This window comes from Leuciscus leuciscus, assembly GCF_965113295.1.
Source record: "Leuciscus leuciscus genome assembly, chromosome: 15".
In the NCBI taxonomy this organism is placed as follows: domain Eukaryota; kingdom Metazoa; phylum Chordata; class Actinopteri; order Cypriniformes; family Leuciscidae; genus Leuciscus; species Leuciscus leuciscus.
Genome location: NC_138739.1, coordinates 9,673,617 through 9,692,222, shown reverse-complemented (window position 1 = coordinate 9,692,222; position 18,606 = coordinate 9,673,617). Strand labels below are relative to the sequence as shown.

Genomic DNA, 18,606 nt, shown 5'->3' with positions numbered 1-18,606 from the left:
CTGTTGTTTTGCTATCGGCAACGCGGGTGCACACGCCGGTCCGATGGCTCACGGACATTTCTCCACACCACATTTCCCTTCAGTCCAGTAGCATACCCGATCATTACACACACACACACACACACACACACACATCGTCCGTGTCTTGTGTTTTGTTCAAGTGTCTTCATTTGTTTGTTTGTTGTGTGGGGGTAGTCGGGCTTCTGGCGGGTAAACGCTGCATCGGCCAAACCGAGCAGACGAAGAGCGGATATTTATGACGTAATAGTTGGATCGCGCTGGCGCAGTGCCGCCAAAGCCGGTGAAACCATTGTCTTGTGATTAGGGGGGGGATTATATGTGAATTAAGTGTTTGGTATTTATGTCTTTCGGTGTTGTTGATAATGATGTATTATTACAATGTATTTATTTGATAATTACCAGTGAGAAATATTGTTTAATGTTGATTGATGAACATTTTGTTGGGTACAATGTAACTGGTTTAAATGTATATCTTTACCTCTCAATGGGTTTTTCCAAAGAAGGCGGAGTCTGGCCTATAAAAAGGGAGGCTAGACTCACAATCAGGACTTGTTAACCAAGTCAGAGCAAGAGTGCAACTGCGGTGCCTCAGCAAACCTTTTACTGTGGATACGTTTTGGAGATTTCCCAGTCTTTATTTTTATTTTATTTATTTTTGGTACTTCCTAGGTTTTTGTGTGCACCTGTATATACATATTTCACTGTGGACTGTCTGTTTTTTGGCACTGTAAATAAACTACACCTTGCACGAGAGTGCTCTGCGAGTAAGCCATCATTTTGTTTACATCCTCACGGACCCAAGTTACCTTTATTCCCTTCCCCGGAAGCGAGCAGTGGTCTCGCTTCATCACATTTGGTGGCAGCGGTGGGATGGCTACTCGCAAGACAGCGCCAAAAGGCAGAAAACCCAAGGCTGGGTTGAGGTCACAGAGGAAGATATCAACGATGGAGGATGAGGCTTGGAATTCGGCTGAGACTTCAGAGGAAGAGGAAGGGATGGCAGAGCTTCCTGATACCTCGAAAAAGTCCAGGTCACCACGGACTGAGCCAATAACTCCAGTCGCTATAGCGGGCGAGGGAATGGTTTCCCTAATGCGTCAGTTCATAGATGCACAGGAGCGAAGAGAAGAGAGATATATGCAGGAGCTCCGGGGTCTTCATGAGTCTATCCGGCAGTCGACTCGTCCTGCTGAGACATTTTCTGACAATGACAGCTTGCGAATGGATCTTCCAACACCAGCTACACAGAGGGTATCCACACAACGCAGGGCAGCACACGACAGAGACTCCCTAAGCTTTCCGGTGCCGAGAGAGCCGATACATCGAGCTGAACCGAAGATGCCCATCTTTCAGCAGGGGGAAGACATTGAAAACTATCTTCGGCGGTTCGAGCGTCTGGCCAGGACCTGGAGGTGGCCTGAGGAGGAGTGGAGCTATCATCTGGTTCCATTACTGACCGGGCAAGCATTGGAGGCGTACCTGGCGATGGATGAGGAGCAGGCAGAGGTGTACGCTGATCTGAAGGAGGCATTGCTGGAGAAATTCAATATCTCACCAGAAACATATCGGCAGAGGTTCCGAACACCTACTGTTCCAGCTGGAGAGTCGCCATCCGAGACTTACCATCGCCTGAAGAACCTCTATCAACGATGGGTACGACCGAGGGAGCATTCCAAGGAGGAGATTGGCGAAGCCATTATCCTTGAGCAACTACTCCGGGTTCTTCCGTATGATTCTCGCACCTGGGTAAGAGAGCATGAGCCAACTTCAGGACTGGCGGCAGCTAAACTGGCTCAGCAATACCAGAACGCTCATCGCGGAGGTCCACGCACTCAACCATCTAAAGGTACTGTCCGTACACACTTTGGGGCTGAGAGGGGTCGTGCTGAACTGTCAGACAATGCGCAAAACCCAAAGTCAGTAGGGGGAAAAGAACTGGTATGTTTTTACTGTCAGCAGCCGGGGCACAAAGCAGCAGTATGTCCTGCACGTAAAGCTAAGCTGACAGGGTACTGTTATGTGCCAAGAGAGGGAGAGGGGGAACTAGATTCTGTGAGGGAGAGTCTAACAATGTGCAAAGTGACTGTTAATGGACATTCCGTACATGCATTATTGGACACTGGATGCTCTATGTCAATGTTGACAATGTAACAAATGTAGACTATATGAATACTGCCTCTATTCAATGTGTACATGGCGATGTGAAGCAGTACCCCAGAGCTGAGGTATTGGTGGAAGTACAAGATCAAGTGTACCTGTTGAATGTTGCTATAGTTGACAGTTTGCCTACAGACATGATTCTAGGACAAGACTTACCAGTGTTGAATGAACTGTTACAAGCCACTGTTAAAATCTCTGGAGATGCCATTGTAACCCCTGTAAAAGTGTCATGCCCTGCCGTTACTCGATCGCAGGCCAGGGCAGGTCTTCAGCCACTGCCAGATCTTGACTGTAGTCTGTTGCAGGGCGGGACTAAGGGCCCGAAAAAGTCACGCCGACAAAGAAGGCTTGAGAAGTACCTCGGTACACCAGCCTCTGAGCCTTCTGTAGAGGGTCTCGATGTTAGTGGCTGGCAGGTACCAGGGAATATTGCTGAGTTACAAAGGAATGATAAGACGTTGGAACCTTTGTTTGGGAAAACTGCTTCTGATAACCCATCCAATCTGTGTAATGAGAGGTATGAGCTATTGAATAATGTGTTGTATTTCCAAGTCAATGATGTGACCCGTCTTGTTGTACCAACCTGTTGTCGTCCACTTGTCTTGCACTTAGCACACACAGTTCCGTGGGCTGGGCATCTAGGCCAACAAAAGACATATGCACGCATCAGCTCACGTTTTCACTGGCCAACATTATATGCGGATGTACTGACACACTGCAACACATGCACTATATGTCAGAAAACCAGTGCTGTGACCCGGTGGAACAAAGCACCCTTGCAACCTCTCCCTGTGATTTCTGAACCTTTCAGGCGGATCGCTATGGACATTGTAGGGCCATTGGAGAAAAGCAGTACAGGTCACCAGTACATCCTGGTAATCAGTGACTATGCAACGAGGTATCCAGAGGCTTTCCCACTCCGTACCATCACCACACCAAAAATCGTCCATTGCCTCGGTCAACTCTTCTCCAGGGTAGGAATACCAGAGGAGATCTTGACGGACCAAGGCACAAACTTTACGTCAAAGCTCATGGGGCAACTGAACCGACAGTTGGGCATTACCGCCATCAGAACAAGCCCATACCACCCACAGACCGACGGCCTGGTGGAAAGGTTCAACCAGACCCTCAAAAATATGCTGCGGAAGTTTGTTGCGGACACGGGACGGGATTGGGATAGGTGGCTACCTTTTGTCCTTTTTGCTTACAGAGAAGTTCCTCAAGCGTCGACAGGTTTCTCACCATTTGAGCTCCTTTATGGTTGGCAAGTACAAGGACCGCTGGACCTCCTGCGAAAGAGCTGGGAGGAGAGTCCTGCAGCCAAAACCAAAGAGAAAGGCATTGTGCAGTATGTGTTGGAGATGAGAGACCGTCTAGAGCAGTACCGGGGACAAGCAAAAGAAAACCTGCAGGCGAAACAACAAGCACAAAAACGGTGGTATGATCAGCACGCAAGACTACGCCAGTTCCAACCAGGTCAGAAGGTGTTACTCTTATTACCAACCTCATCACACAAGCTACTGGCGAAATGGCAAGGGCCATACACTGTGATCCGGAAGATGGGCCCAGTGACTTACGAGATCCACCATCCCGACAAGGGGAAGTCCAAGCAAACTTACCACCTTAACCTGTTAAAAGAATGGAGGGAATTACCAGAAAAAAAAACTGAATCAGCGTTGATGGTAAGGGAGGTGAAGGATGTGGAGGAGGAAGATGGGTCTGAGGTCGCACAGAGGCACGCGTCTGTGGTGAGTCTAACTCACCTAGAGGACATCAAGCGCCAAGAATTGCAGAACCTATTAGACCAATTCCCCACTCTGTTTCGTCAGAGGCCTGGACGGACAGAGATAATACACCACACCATACACCTTACCGACTCCACCCCATCCCGACAGAGACCTTATCGTGTCCCTGAGAGACTGGTGGAACCCCTGAGGAAGGAAATTGAGATGATGAGAGAGCTGGGAGTGATTGAGCCATCGTTGAGTGACTGGTGCAGTCCCGTGGTGATAGTCCCAAAGAAGGATGGATCCTTACGTGTCTGCATCGACTTCCGTAAGCTCAATGCCCAATCCAAATTCGACGCATACCCGATGCCACGGATAGATGATCTGCTGGAGAGAATAGGAAAAGCCGAGTACATCACCACACTAGATCTCTGCAAAGGATATTGGCAAGTACCCCTAGAGCCAACTTCCAGACCCTACACCGCTTTCAAGACTCCGTTGGGACTCTTCCATTTTACCGTCCTTCCTTTCGGACTGCATGGAGCTCCCGCAACGTTTCAAAGATTAATGGACAGAGTTTTGCAGGGATGTGAGGAATGGTCTGCAGCATATCTGGATGACGTGGTCATACACAGCAACTCCTGGGAAGAGCACTTACAGCACATGAGACAGACCTTGGAAAGGATAACAGAAGCGGGATTAACATTAAATGTGACAAAATGTGAGTGGGCAAAGCATGAGGCAAACTATTTGGGTTATCATCTTGGCAATGGGCAACTACGTCCTCAAGTTGACAAGATGGAGGCCATCCGTCAAAGTCCCAGACCAAATACCAAGAAGGAAGTGAGGTCGTTTCTAGGACTGGTGGGCTGGTACCGACGGTTCGTCCCAAACTTTGCCTCTGTTGCCACACCCCTGACCAACCTGCTGAGCAAAGGCATAGCAAACCCTGTCCCATGGACCGAAGACTGTGAGGCGGCGTTTCAAGCTCTGAAGGAGAAGATGTGCTCCAGTCCGGTCCTGCAAAGTCCTGACTTTACCCAAAGGTTCCTAGTCCAGGTAGATGCCTCCGCTACAGGACTTGGGGCGGTCCTGGTCCAGGGAACCCGGGAAAATGAGAGGCCAGTTGTATACCTCAGCCGTAAGCTTTTGCCAAGGGAGACTCGCTACTCGGCAGTTGAAAAGGAGTGCCTCGCTATAAAGTGGGCCCTGGAAAGCTTACGGTATTACCTCCTTGGAAGAGAGTTTGACCTGGAGACAGACCACCGAGCACTGACCTGGATACATTCTATGAAAGATCACAATGCCAGAGTCATGAGATGGTACCTTTCATTGCAGCCCTTTAACTTTAAGATCCGGCACAGACCTGGAAGGCTAAACGTGGTTGCCGACTATCTGTCCAGGTTTCCGGCCAGTACTCGGCTTGGAGAGGGGGAAGGTAATGTGACAAATCTGTCTGATCGTCACCGCTGAGGGAGCAGCACTGGCACGCACACACAAACGCACTTGCATACATACCCCATTCACTCTCCAGTCCCGTCCTCACCTGTTGTTTTGCTATCGGCAACGCGGGTGCACACGCCGGTCCGATGGCTCACGGACATTTCTCCACACCACATTTCCCTTCAGTCCAGTAGCATACCCGATCATTACACACACACACACACACACACACACACACACACACATCGTCCGTGTCTTGTGTTTTGTTCAAGTGTCTTCATTTGTTTGTTTGTTGTGTGGGGGTAGTCGGGCTTCTGGCGGGTAAACGCTGCATCGGCCAAACCGAGCAGACGAAGAGCGGATATTTATGACGTAATAGTTGGATCGCGCTGGCGCAGTGCCGCCAAAGCCGGTGAAACCATTGTCTTGTGATTAGGGGGGGGGATTATATGTGAATTAAGTGTTTGGTATTTATGTCTTTCGGTGTTGTTGATAATGATGTATTATTACAATGTATTTATTTGATAATTACCAGTGAGAAATATTGTTTAATGTTGATTGATGAACATTTTGTTGGGTACAATGTAACTGGTTTAAATGTATATCTTTACCTCTCAATGGGTTTTTCCAAAGAAGGCGGAGTCTGGCCTATAAAAAGGGAGGCTAGACTCACAATCAGGACTTGTTAACCAAGTCAGAGCAAGAGTGCAACTGCGGTGGCTCAGCAAACCTTTTACTGTGGATACGTTTTGGAGATTTCCCAGTCTTTATTTTTATTTTATTTATTTTTGGTACTTCCTAGGTTTTTGTGTGCACCTGTATATACATATTTCACTGTGGACTGTCTGTTTTTTGGCACTGTAAATAAACTACACCTTGCACGAGAGTGCTCTGCGAGTAAGCCATAATTTTGTTTACATCCTCACGGACCCAAGTTACCTTTATTCCCTTCCCCGGAAGCGAGCAGTGGTCTCGCTTCATCACAACCTATCAACCTATCTGTGGTAGTCATGGATTTACACAGGAAAGGGGTTTTCAAGCTGGCAGGTAAGTGACATTGTGATTCTTTTGTGTGTTTACAGTGCAGAAGTGTTGCTTTTCCCTAATGGTGTGATTCATTACAGTCAGTGACCTCAAAACACCCCCTGATGACTTCAACGGTGAACATGACATTGAGAGTTTTTGGAATTCTGTTCATCTTGTGACGATAAGTCGCATTTTTTCCAAAGTGAGTTATGGTGATTACTAAATTTCATCAGATTCTACATTGTAAACACAATTTGGATGACAAATAATGCATCACATTTTGTAGGCAGTGCAAACAACCCTTTCACTGTCAGTCCAAGCTATGAACACAGCTATGAATCCCTGGATTGGGAGTGAAACGCGTCGAGGTGGCACTGTTCTCAACACAGAGTTCAAAAAAGTGAGAACATGCCCCTCTTCAACTGAAGCACAGCTGAGCAGTGTTACTGAGGACCATCTGATGGATGAGTTGGCAAAAGAAAAGGTGATGTTGCCATGTGATGAAGTTCTCTGGGTTTGATGGGTAAGAAAGTGTCCAGTATGGTCTGTTTACAGTTTGTCATAAATATTATCAGGTTGGAGTTGTGAGAAAAGTGCAGGTATCACTGCCATGGCTACATGAAAGGGTGCACTGTGCTCATCCAGCTTACGTTGGCTCTTCGCACCATTGTGGGCAGCATTGTGCAACACTTACTGCCATCAGCAACCTCAGGCCCTGCAGAACATTGTAGGCAGCCGGAGGAGATCATCCCCTCCAGGAACAGCTGGTACATAAATGCATGGCTTATTTGACAGAATTTCATTTCTGTCATTTAAGTAATTGAAGGATTTTTTTTTTTAATGCTACTTTTAAATTTGCATGTCTTTTTGGCTTTGTCTTACTTGTAGGTCAGCTATGTTCTGGATGAGGGTAGGCCTGCCAATGAAATTATTATTAAGGATGGCCCTACATGTTTGACCAGGGAGAACCTGTTCTCTTTAGGTCTAAACAGGGAAATGGACTCAATGGTGGGTGAAAGGTTTTGTAGGAACGTTAAAGTACTCAATTTTAATTTAGTTTAATGTCAACAATTATCATCCAGTGTTATTCATGTTTGATATCATTTAAAATGTCACAGTGTGACTGGTACGATTGTCTCATTTTACAAGTAAGTAAAACAAAAGGTAATAAGGTTTTTTAAGAGTTTAAAGATAACTGCCACACAAGGAGGGTTTGGTTTTTAGACAAATGGGGCCTCCTATTTCTGGGACAAATGGGGTCAGTCTGCTGACTGTCTTTCGTGTCCCCATGAAAAGGAGACACAGCACTTTGGTAATATTTTCTATGTTTTACTTTTTGGGAGGTACCTACACTCCTAGCAAAGATTAAAAGGGTTTCACAGGATGGTGCAGTGGCCACTGACGTTTTGCAGGCATGTGTTCATATTCACTTTAATGTTGATGAAATGGCTTTAAATGACTCCATATTAAATCATGTATCATATCTACTGTTGCCCGATGACATTCTCCAGAGGATCCTTGTCTTCGTAGTTCTAGAAGACGGCTGCTTTGCAATCCTGAGGCTGGCTCTGGCATGCCAGAGATTTAACAACATAGTCAGCCAGGAGCATTTTCAGCAGGAGACACACTTCAGATGGCTTGATGGTGAGTTCAATAAGTGTGGTTGATCAATCTTGTTTTTTGTCTAAACAATTAGGCTAGGTCAATCTCACTCTCTTCCATTTCCCATACTTGAAACTTTTAACAGTTAAAGATTTCGTCATTTATTGTCTGAATTGTGTGACTGTCATTGTCATTTTGATATTGAACAGGTGTAGTGAATTGGAAAAGACTTTCAAAGAGACACTGTCAGAGCTACAGAAAGCCGTACACCATCTCTAGATGCAGCCGTCTACAATGCAGCCAGCTTTACAAAGACTGTGGTTCTGGCTACCAGGGAAATGGACAACGGGGAGTGCTTTTGGGGTTTTACTCTTCAGATGACAACCCTGGCTACTGTAGCTAGGATTGCTTTTTAGACGATGATGGAGGTCTTGAACAGTGAAGTGTGTGTGCGCAATGTGTCTTTGCTGTAAATTATGGTCACTTGCAGTTCAAGTGTGTTGTCAAAATAGTTGTTTTTTTTTCTTTCTCAAAAACAAATAAATTAACTGTGGAAATTATTCTTCATTATTTTACTGTGGTTGATTTGTAAATGTTATTTTTCTTTAAATACAAAATTCTGAATACAAATTTTTGTTCATATTTTTCATTTTAATAACCTATTTGTTGCAGTATGGTCACTTGCAGTTAATGTGTGTTGTCAAAATAGTTGATTTGTACATGTTATTTTGCTTTAAATACAAAATTCTGAAATTATTTCTACTATAATATAATAAAATTATTATATTAAAGTCATAAAACCTAAAAGCTCAGTATACCGCTTCAATATTTTGTGTGAAGAGTAGGTCAGGTGACGTATAAATGCGCTTGGGCGCAGTGAAGGTTGAAGGTGACGTATTTCCGCTCTTGAGTGGAGCTCCACTCGCCCGTAAGTTTTTTTTAATTTAAAAAAATGTTTTTTTTTTTTTTTTTTAATAAAGCTTTATTAAATTATTACAAAATACAGACAGCAAATTTAAGAACAAAATACAGATATAACATATAGAGAGAACAAAGCAAAACAGAGAAAAAAAAAAAAAAACGAGAATATTTCATGTAAACAGTTTTAGGGATTTACAGATGTCAATAGTTCTTAGAGCCTTTGTGTTTTTTGACAAAGAGATAGTCATCATATATTGTTCAAGTTCTTTCTTCAGTAGAAAGAGTTCAGGATTTCTATTAGTGAATTTGCTCTTGTGTATATGAAATTTTGCTAAAAATAAAAACAGATTTATAAAATAAAAGGCTGTTGGCAGAAAGAGCAGTTAACATTTATATTAGACTTGAATTTTGATAGATTATGTCTTGCAGGGTAGAATTTGTGTATCAGTTTAAATGAAATCTCTTTAATTTTATTTGTTAATAAGAACTTTTGAGGTAAAGTCCAAACTTTATTCCACTCAATATCAGCCACAAAATTAGACCAATAAAACGTGGCTGGTGGGATAGAAATTAGAGCATCCTGAAACATAGATCTTATCTGGGAGTTCAGACGCTTACCAGATGAAAAGCAAACCTTACCAAGAGAAGACTGACACACATCAGGAGGAATGAATGATAAGGGAGGAGAGCTGTAGGAGCACCTGAATAACATGCACAGGCCAGACGGAATAGCATCAAATACCACAGAAAATTCTCTAGGCGTTATTGGTACATTATATCTCCTGAGAAATTCAGAGTAATTGTACAATAAGCCATCTTCTTTGAACAGTTGACTAACCAAAACAATTCCGTTGCTAAACCAAATATCCAACAATAATGTTTTGTTTTTATAAACAATATTACAGTTATTCCAAATAAAACAGCTTTGTGGAGAGAAATTATGTTTGCAAATCAATTTCCATGCTAAAAGAACCTGTTGATGGAAATGAGAAAGTTTCAGTGGTATTTTTGGAATGCTATAAATCGCATAGCAGCAGGAAGTTAAGGCCACCTAAATTTGAGAATACGAAATGAGAAATAAAATGCCAAATGGATGTGGGGTTTTTCAAGTAGTTTTTGATCCAGTTTATTTTGAAGGTGTTATTAAGTGCACCAAAATCGATAAAATTCAAACCACCTTTGTCACAGGGGCTTAAAGTGACAGATTTTCGTAGGTAGTGGGTTTTATTCTTCCATAAAAAAATTGTGTAAGATTTTGTTAACTGAATTACAGGTATTATTAAGCCTTATTAAGGGGGGAGATGAGACAGGGTATACATAGTTCCCACATGACGTCACAACATACGGGCATTTGCCGACCCGGCGCCATTTCTGAGGGCAGAACACAACATTCTTACAATGCAGAACATGAGAAGAAGAAGCTGAAACGGAAATTTTGTGATTAAAAAGTGAAAATGGTCATCTCCTGCTGGGTCAATGGATGTTCCAATCGTGCCGGAGGTTCAGTTAAATTTAGTTTTTTAGCATTTGCCGACCCGGCGCCATTTCTGTGGGCAGAACAATAGTAGAAGAAGCTGAAGCGAGTTAATTTCGTGATAAAAAGTGAAAATGGTGATCTCCTGCTGGGTCAATGGATGTTTAAATCGTGTCGGAGGTTCAGTTAAATTTGGATTTTACAGTATACCCGTCATTAGACTTCGTGAATGTGAGAAGACTAAGCTTTTGTCAGAACAACGACGGAGGTTATGGCTGGCGAGGAAAGAAACTCCCTCAAAACACGCAAGAATTTGTTGTTTTTTATTGCGAGTGTACACAAATATAAGTTAACACTTTGCAGTTTGAATTATGTCCTGTATGAACAAAATGACGAGATATTAAAAACATACAAAAACAACATTGTTTCCACTGTTCGATCGCGCCCGCGACTCTCTCACTCTCACACACACATTCCAGCACGGCAATCTCAGATTATGTCCCTAAAGAACCCGCGTATAAAGTAGTTCCGCATTACATTAATTAATTTGCACGCGAGTTTTATTTATTTTCATACCGTGTATATTCATATTCATGCACATATTTCCAGGCTCGGAATTGCTCACATGTATTAAAACTCCTAGCCAATACCAGATAATGATACACATGATAATACTGTATCTGAGGCAAAGCTGCATAATCAGTGCTCAGTGCTTCCTTTGTTAACGCATACGGATCCACACCATTTATGACTGAAATGTTCGCATTGTACCTCTCTCTGTCTTGTGTTAATAGAGTCTCTTTATAATCTCTGTCACTTTGTCTCTTCATGATTTTCGTAACATTATAAATGGAAAGAAATATTCGAAATTTGCTTGTAAAACTCATAGACAGTATGGTAAAACATTGTAAACACAGCAGCTTTTGCCCTCAAAGATGGCGTCTCCGGGGAGGTCACGTGACATTAATTGGCCTGTGGGAACTATGTATAGGGAACTGGCCAATGACATCATGGTCTATGGAGAGGAAAATGACCTGTTCCTCAATGTAGACAAGACCAGAGAGCTCGTTATAGACTTTAGGAAGAAAAGCCCTCCTCTGCAGCCACTCACCATCAAGGGAACTGTGGTGGAGAGGGCCGACAGCCACAAATTCCTGGGCCTGCATTTAACATCTAACTTGAGCTGGACTACAAACACTGTTACCACAGTGAAGAAAGCTCAAAAACGACTGTATTTTATCAGGCTTTTGAAGAAGGCTGGGCTTGGGATGTGCCCTCTTACTCATGCCTACAGAGGACTTATAGAGACTGTCTTGACATATGGCATTACCGTGTGGTTTGGAAATGCAACACGGGCAGAGAAGAAGTCTCTCCAAAGAGTTATAAAGACTGCAGAGAGAATCATTGGGACAAACCTCACACCCATGACTGAACTGTACACAGAGCGCTGTAAGAAGAAAGCTAAGTCCATACTTGGTGACATTCATCACCCAGCTCACTCACTTTTGAAGCCCAGACACAAAACCTACAGCCTGAGACATATAAGAGCAGACAGTATCATTACACATAAAACACGCTTCTATAACAGCTTTTATCCAGCAGTGGTGAGACTAATGGCTGACTCATAGAAATAGGGTATATATGGTATATATGGCTAGCAAGCACTGGTGCACTGTGTTTATTTATTCATTAATTTATTTATATATGTGTATATGTATGTGTGTTTGTATGTATGTATATATATATATATATATATGTATATATATATGTATGTGTGTATGTATATGTATATGTATATGTATATGTATATGTGTGTGTGTATGTATGTGTATGTATATATATATATATATTGACTCTAAGGGTGATGCAGTACAATTCCTATGTATGTGTACAATTCTTTTTGTGCTCTGCAAATGGCAAATAAAACTTTGAACTTGAAGTAGTGTTATCAACATGTAAAGATTGAGCAGTATTAGACGAGAGATTCCTTCAGCCTTTGAAAGCAGAACTCTGCCCTTCAAAGACAAGTCTCTCTGGAGCCAGTGATTAAGGATTTTTGGGTTTTTTTCTATAATGGGAGTGAAGTTTATAGCGCATCTGGATTGCTCATTTTTAGTGATTTGAATACCAAGGTATGTTACATAGTTTTTTTACAGGGATTCCATAAATTGAGGCCGCCAAGCAGGCTTTAACAGGCAAAAGTTCACATTTATTTAGATTAAGGGAGAGTCCGGAGGCTTTAGAAAAGGATTGGATAGTGTCGACTGCCGCCGATACTTGAGATGCATCCCTGAGAAATAGAGCAGTGTCATCTGCTAGCTGGCTTATGAGTATTTCTCTGTTAGCAATGACCAAGCCCTTTAACGGACTGAGTTTGATGTGTGAACTAAGGAGTTGTACAGAAAGGAGAAATAAATACACTGATAGGGGGCACCCCTGCCTCACTCCACACTTCAGGGAAAATCTGGGGGAAGTACCGCTAGCAAGCTTTATAGAACTATTACTATTGGAATATAACATCTGAACTGCATTGCAAAAGAATTGACCAAAGCCAAATTTATTCAAAGCCGTAATAATAAAATCATGTTCCAGGGTGTCAAAAGCCTTATAGAAATCGAGAAAAAGAATAAAACTGTCATCTTGTACAAGTTCTGAGTAATCCATTATATCTAAAATTAATCTTATGTTGTTAGAAATATGACGATTCTGCATAAAACCAGATTGACTCTCATCAATGACTGTATCTAAAATAGGTTTTACTCTATTTGCAAGAATCAGTGCTAGTATCTTATAATCATTATTCAATAAAGAGATTGGTCGCCAATTATCTAAGAGCAGAGGGTCCTTTCTTGGTTTCGGAATCAGGGTGATTAGTCCCTGACATAAAGTGGGAGGGAGTGCACCCCTATCAATGCTTTCCTTAAAGACTTCCAAAAGAAATGGGGCTAAGCTGTCAGAGAATTGTTTATAAAGCTCGGCAGTAAGGCCATCTGTCCCGGGGGACTTGTTTAGCTTAAGATACTTTATAGCATCTGTGACTTCATTCAGGGAAATTACCCTGTCACAAAATTCACTATCAGCCTCACTCAGCTGGGTGATATTATTTACAGAATTAAAAAAGGAAAAAGCAGCTTGAGGGCAATACTTGGAAGAGTAAAGTTTACTGTAAAAATCTGCACAATATTTCGCAATGGTGCTCTGATCATTAGAAATTGTCCCATTAATATTTAATTTTAGAATAGAATTAGTGTTGGATTGATGTTTCTCTAGTCTGAAAAAGTAAGCCGAATTCTGCTCACCTTCTTCAAGCCACTTTTTGCGAGACCGGACAAATGCTCCTTCAGCTTTGCGCTTATAAATCTCATCCAACCTATGCTGCCAGTCATTTAGTTCAGTCTTATCAGATTCGCTGAAAGCCTCTATCAGTTTGGAAGTAAAAAAAAGTAATCTTCTCTATTACCTCTGTCTCCTCAGCCCTTCTTCTCCTTGCCAACTCAATGCAATATTTTCTAAAAAATTTACCAAGTTCATATTTCAGAAGCTCCCAGTTATTACAGAATATCTTTTCAGCTAAAGCTTTGTTCCAATAATGTTTTATCAGATTATGAACTTCGGTAATCACTTCTTTATGCTCGAGGATAGTACTGTTAAGCTTCCAGTATGAAGACTTAGCACTAGAGGAGGAAGACAAAGGGACAGTTAAATGAATTGTTTTGTGATCTGAAAGTGGCGTAGGAAAAATATCTGTTTTAACTTCCTTCAAATCTTTTGAAATAAGCCAATAGTCGATGCGCGAGTGACTGGTCTGTGTCTTGTTGCACCAAGTATATGCTCTTTGAGCTGGATGCGAGTCCCTCCAGGAATCAGCCAAATCAAATCTTTGTGCAAATAGCCTTATATGTGAGGTAGAGGAGTCTGAACTTCTAGAGGGCCATCTATCCATACTGTTGTCCAACACAGTGTTGAAGTCGCCACCAAAGATTATGAAAGAATCTGGATATTTGGATAACCAGTGCAGCAAACGCTCTTCCAACTTGTCAAAAAAGATATTATTCTCTGTTTGATAGTTGAAGCCATACACATTGACTAGAATGTAAAAAGACTGTGCAGCTTCGAGTATTAAAAAAATGTAATGGCCATTTTTATCACAGTCAGAGATCAAAATGTTCCCATTAAATCTGCGTTTCAGTATTCAAACACCTGCAGCCCGCTCTGTGCCATGGGACATCCACAAATCATCACCCCACTGCAACCTCTAGAAAGATTTGTCTTGTTCTGTTGAGTGGGACTCTTGTATAAAGCAAAAATCTATGTTAAACTGCTTGCAAAACAAAAATACGGCTTTACGTTTAATGTTGTTTCTTAAACCTCTCGCATTTAAGGAAATAATAGACAAAGACATAAGGATAAAATAAAATTAAAAAAATTAAATTAAATTAAATAAAATTAAATTAAATAAATAAATAAATGAAAGCTTAGACCGAATAAGCGAATGAGTAGTTAAGTTGAAAACCTGTGGTCACTTAAGAGAGTACTGTAGAAGGTGAGAACTGCAAACCCTATGGGGGAAATGTGAACTTAGAACATAGCAAGAAATAGTAGTAAGTTAAGCTAATGTGGCATATGTACCATCTCAAATAATTGTACATTTGAAGAGAACAAACAAATAAACCTCTCACTCTTTATAGAAAAACAAAACAAAAACCTCGCTCAATAAAAAGGCAGCTCTGCCAGGAGCAATAATCAAAGTGCTGCATACCTACTTAAATTAAAGGGCATATTTAGATTATCAACAAAAGTACAGCAGTTAAATTCTAATCGGCTCTTAAGCGCGATTGCATACAAAATAATAATAATAATGTGAGAGATAGTAAAGACAGCTAAGCCATATTGTACTCCAGTTTGTACCTTGTGCCATCACAGAACCAGTCACTGAGGTGGAAAAATTTCTTTACCATTCACTTCGCGTCCTCCAACGAAGAATGCCAGCTTGTCCTCCTTGCGTGCTTAATCCACGGCTGGCCAGAGTCGGTTTCTCCGGGCGCGGTCATCAGCTGACAGGTCCTCCGCCAGCTTCAAGTTGTTGTCTTTCAAGAAGGTTGACTTCTTGGCAGAACGCCAGACAGCATCACGGTAAATCCTGGATGTAAATTGTATAATGACTCCTCTGGGTTGGTTGTTGCTGGGTTTCATGGGGCCGAGGCGGTGTACTGTGTCAACGACATCTGGAAGTTTATCTTTTGCCTCCGGTAAAACAGACTGACAGACCTGGATAACTTCTTGCCGCACGTCTTGCTTCTCCTTCTCGGCTAGGCCGTAAAGTTTAAGATTCCAACGGCGCGAGTAGCTCTCAAGATGAGAGATGCGCCTCTCCTGTGCTTCGGCGTTTGTCTGACATTTTTCGACTTGCGTTTCCATATTGGCAATTTATCTCGGCACAGACAGCATCAAAAGACTCTCTCACAGCTGTGATATGTTTAGTGTTCTCTTGAACAGCCTTTTTCATCTCGGAGATCACTATGGAGTTGCCGCTAACCATTTTTTCGAGAGTATCTGACCTCGAGTTAATCAGCTTGATAAGTGACGAGAGCTGGGAGAGAACGGTAGATGCTTCTGTGTCCATAACTTTTCTTAGCTTACCAGAAGGAGAGGCACATGGTGTGATAGGGAGAGAAGGAAAGACTTCTTCCATGAGGACATGTTGTGATAGTCATGCATGGAGTCGATATGAGTATTTTTAGCGTCGGCAGGCTTATCAGGAGTGGAAGTTGGCTTTGCTGGTTGGCTAACATTAGTAGTTTTTTTTACTGTATTTTTACAGTAGGCAAGTGCTGAATATACAGACATTCAATACTATACAATATTCAGTACTATACTATACTATACTGGCAGTGTATACAGTATTTATTCACCTTTACTATACGTTTTTACATAATTGCAAAATTAATTTACTATGTGACAATATATTGTTTTTCTGTAACTGCACGCTTTGGATTCTGTGTTCTCCATTTTTTTATGTACTGTAGTGTCTAATGAATGATCTGTAGTCTTTATATTTTGACCGATGTGTGTAAGATCTGAAAGCATTATTTGATTTTGAGCAGATAAAATAGTTTTGAGTCAATTGTTTGATTTTTTGCCAGAAGAGTCAAATGTTCTCTGAATGTAGTTTGAAGATTTGGTTTTGTGTTTAAGATTTTGAGAAAGTGGGTGATGGTTTTGAGGAATTAGTTTTAGCAATTCTGTGTCCACGTGTGGTTTAGACTTCCTACAGTCATGCTGATTATAGGCAGCGGCTGCTTTCACTAAACTGTGCTGGAGAAGATTGTGGAAACTAGTCTCAGCCTCAGACATCACACCCACACTTCAGGAGTTTCCGTCTGTAAGTCGACATCTAATTAATTGTTTGACTTCTACAAGATTCCCAGGAGACGTGTGTGTTTTTTTTTTATTTATTTTTTTATGTAAAAGAATAACTATAAAAACAGACACACTTGCGGATTAATGATGATGATGTGTCATGCTCAGCTCTGTTTCTTTTTAAATGTATTATCTTTTATTTAATAGGATGTCCCTCTTTTACTGAATGCTACTGTCCTGTTTTATCTAACATGTTAACATAAATTAGGACTGTAACAAAACTTTATACTTTTTTTAAAAATCAAACCAAGATACTTGCACATCATTGCATGAAATTGAATTATCACATGAACAGGTGTAATGCAAATTTCTATTGTAGATTGAAATAGTTTGTATTATAGAATTTAAACTTTAACAATTTGATTAGACTTACAGTTTTTTTGGATTGCTTACACACTAAAATTAAAAGTAGTACACTATTAGCAAAACCTTACACTCAAGAAGCAAAACATCAGCCCATATTTGCACAACTATAAGCACATTGTCAACCTCACACTTGTTGCAAAACTCTACACACAGTGATTTGCAAAACACTAAACACACGTAACATACATTACACACAAAAATCTATCATGAAGTCACTTCCTTGCAATACCAAAGCACTGACTGTCAAATTACCGCACCGTCCAACCAATTGGTTCAACACAGTCATCAGGTGTGCAAACACTTGTTTGGTTAATTGTAGACACACCAATCAGGTGTATAAGCACTATAAAAAGCAGGAGGAGGAGGAGGAGGAGGAGGAGGACGAGGAGGAGGAAGAGGAAGGGGAGGAAGAGGAATCAACAGAGGAGGAATCAACAGAGGAAGAGGAAGAGATGGAGGCCATGCTGGAGGTAGAGGAGAAGGAAGAGGAAGAGGAAGAGGAAGACAAGAAGGTGCTCAAAGAGGACCGAATCTGACAAATGAGATCCGCGCAACACTGGTTGACCACGTTGTCAACCACGGCCTGACGCTGAGGGAGGCTGGACTGCGAGTACAGCCAAATCTAAGCCGATACACAGTGGCAAGTGTGATAAGAACATTTCGACTGGAAAATAGGTATTGTAAAAATATCATCATATCAAAAACATCTGCACGGTTTCAGTAACTGCTTACAGTACTGTATTCTATGCACTATCAGCACTTCTGTTACCTTTTCCTGTGAAATTACTGTACTATTGTATACTGTTTTTTTTTTCTACATAGGATTGAGGGTCAGGAACGACAAGGGTGAAGGCCTCCTATGTTCACAGAACAGCAAGAGAGGGAGATAGTAAACATGGTTTTGGCCAACAATGCTACAACACTCAATCAGCTCCAAGCTAACATTGTCAATAACCACGCCAGTTTCAACGATATCCATCAGGTCTCAACATCAACACTGGCACGCATCCTAAAAAAAAAACATATTCAAATGAAGCAAATTTATAATCTTTTACTGTACTGTAATATGTATACTAGATCTACACTGAACTACACAATTTTGCCTGACACTGTTCTTCAGAGAGTTTTACGAATGGATGGAGAAGAGATCCAGCATGAGTTCATTTACGTAGATGAGGCTGGGTTCCACCTGACGAGAACACGAAGGAGGGGAAGAAACATCATTGGCCACAGGGCTATAGTCAATGTCCCAGGGCAACGTGGGGGTAATATAACACTCTGTGCAGCCATTACACAGAATGGGGTCCTCCACCGCCATGCCCATATGGGCCCTTACAACACAGCACTCATACTTACATTCTTGGACCAATTGCACAACATAACAGCAGCAAATCAAATCGATCATATGCAATACATTGTTGTCTGGGACAATGTGTCTTTCCACCG

The 18,606-nt window shown here is 41.7% G+C and overlaps 3 protein-coding genes across 4 annotated transcripts in view; 1 reads left to right on the top strand and 2 right to left on the bottom strand.

The window, feature by feature from the left end:
* The window catches only part of LOC309476055 (uncharacterized protein), a 298,593-nt gene that overhangs the window by 219,895 nt on the left and 60,092 nt on the right, over positions 1-18,606 (bottom strand). The window lies entirely within an intron of this gene.
* LOC309476077 (uncharacterized protein) overlaps positions 1-18,606 on the bottom strand; it is a 143,080-nt gene that overhangs the window by 95,143 nt on the left and 29,331 nt on the right. The gene's annotated exons all lie outside the window — the stretch shown is intronic.
* LOC309476122 (uncharacterized protein) overlaps positions 17,045-18,606 on the top strand; it is a 186,302-nt gene continuing 184,740 nt past the window's right edge. The window contains exon 1 of the mRNA XM_082139325.1: positions 17,045-17,089. The gene's annotated coding sequence lies outside the window, so the exon portion shown is untranslated. The remainder of the gene's footprint in view (positions 17,090-18,606) is intronic.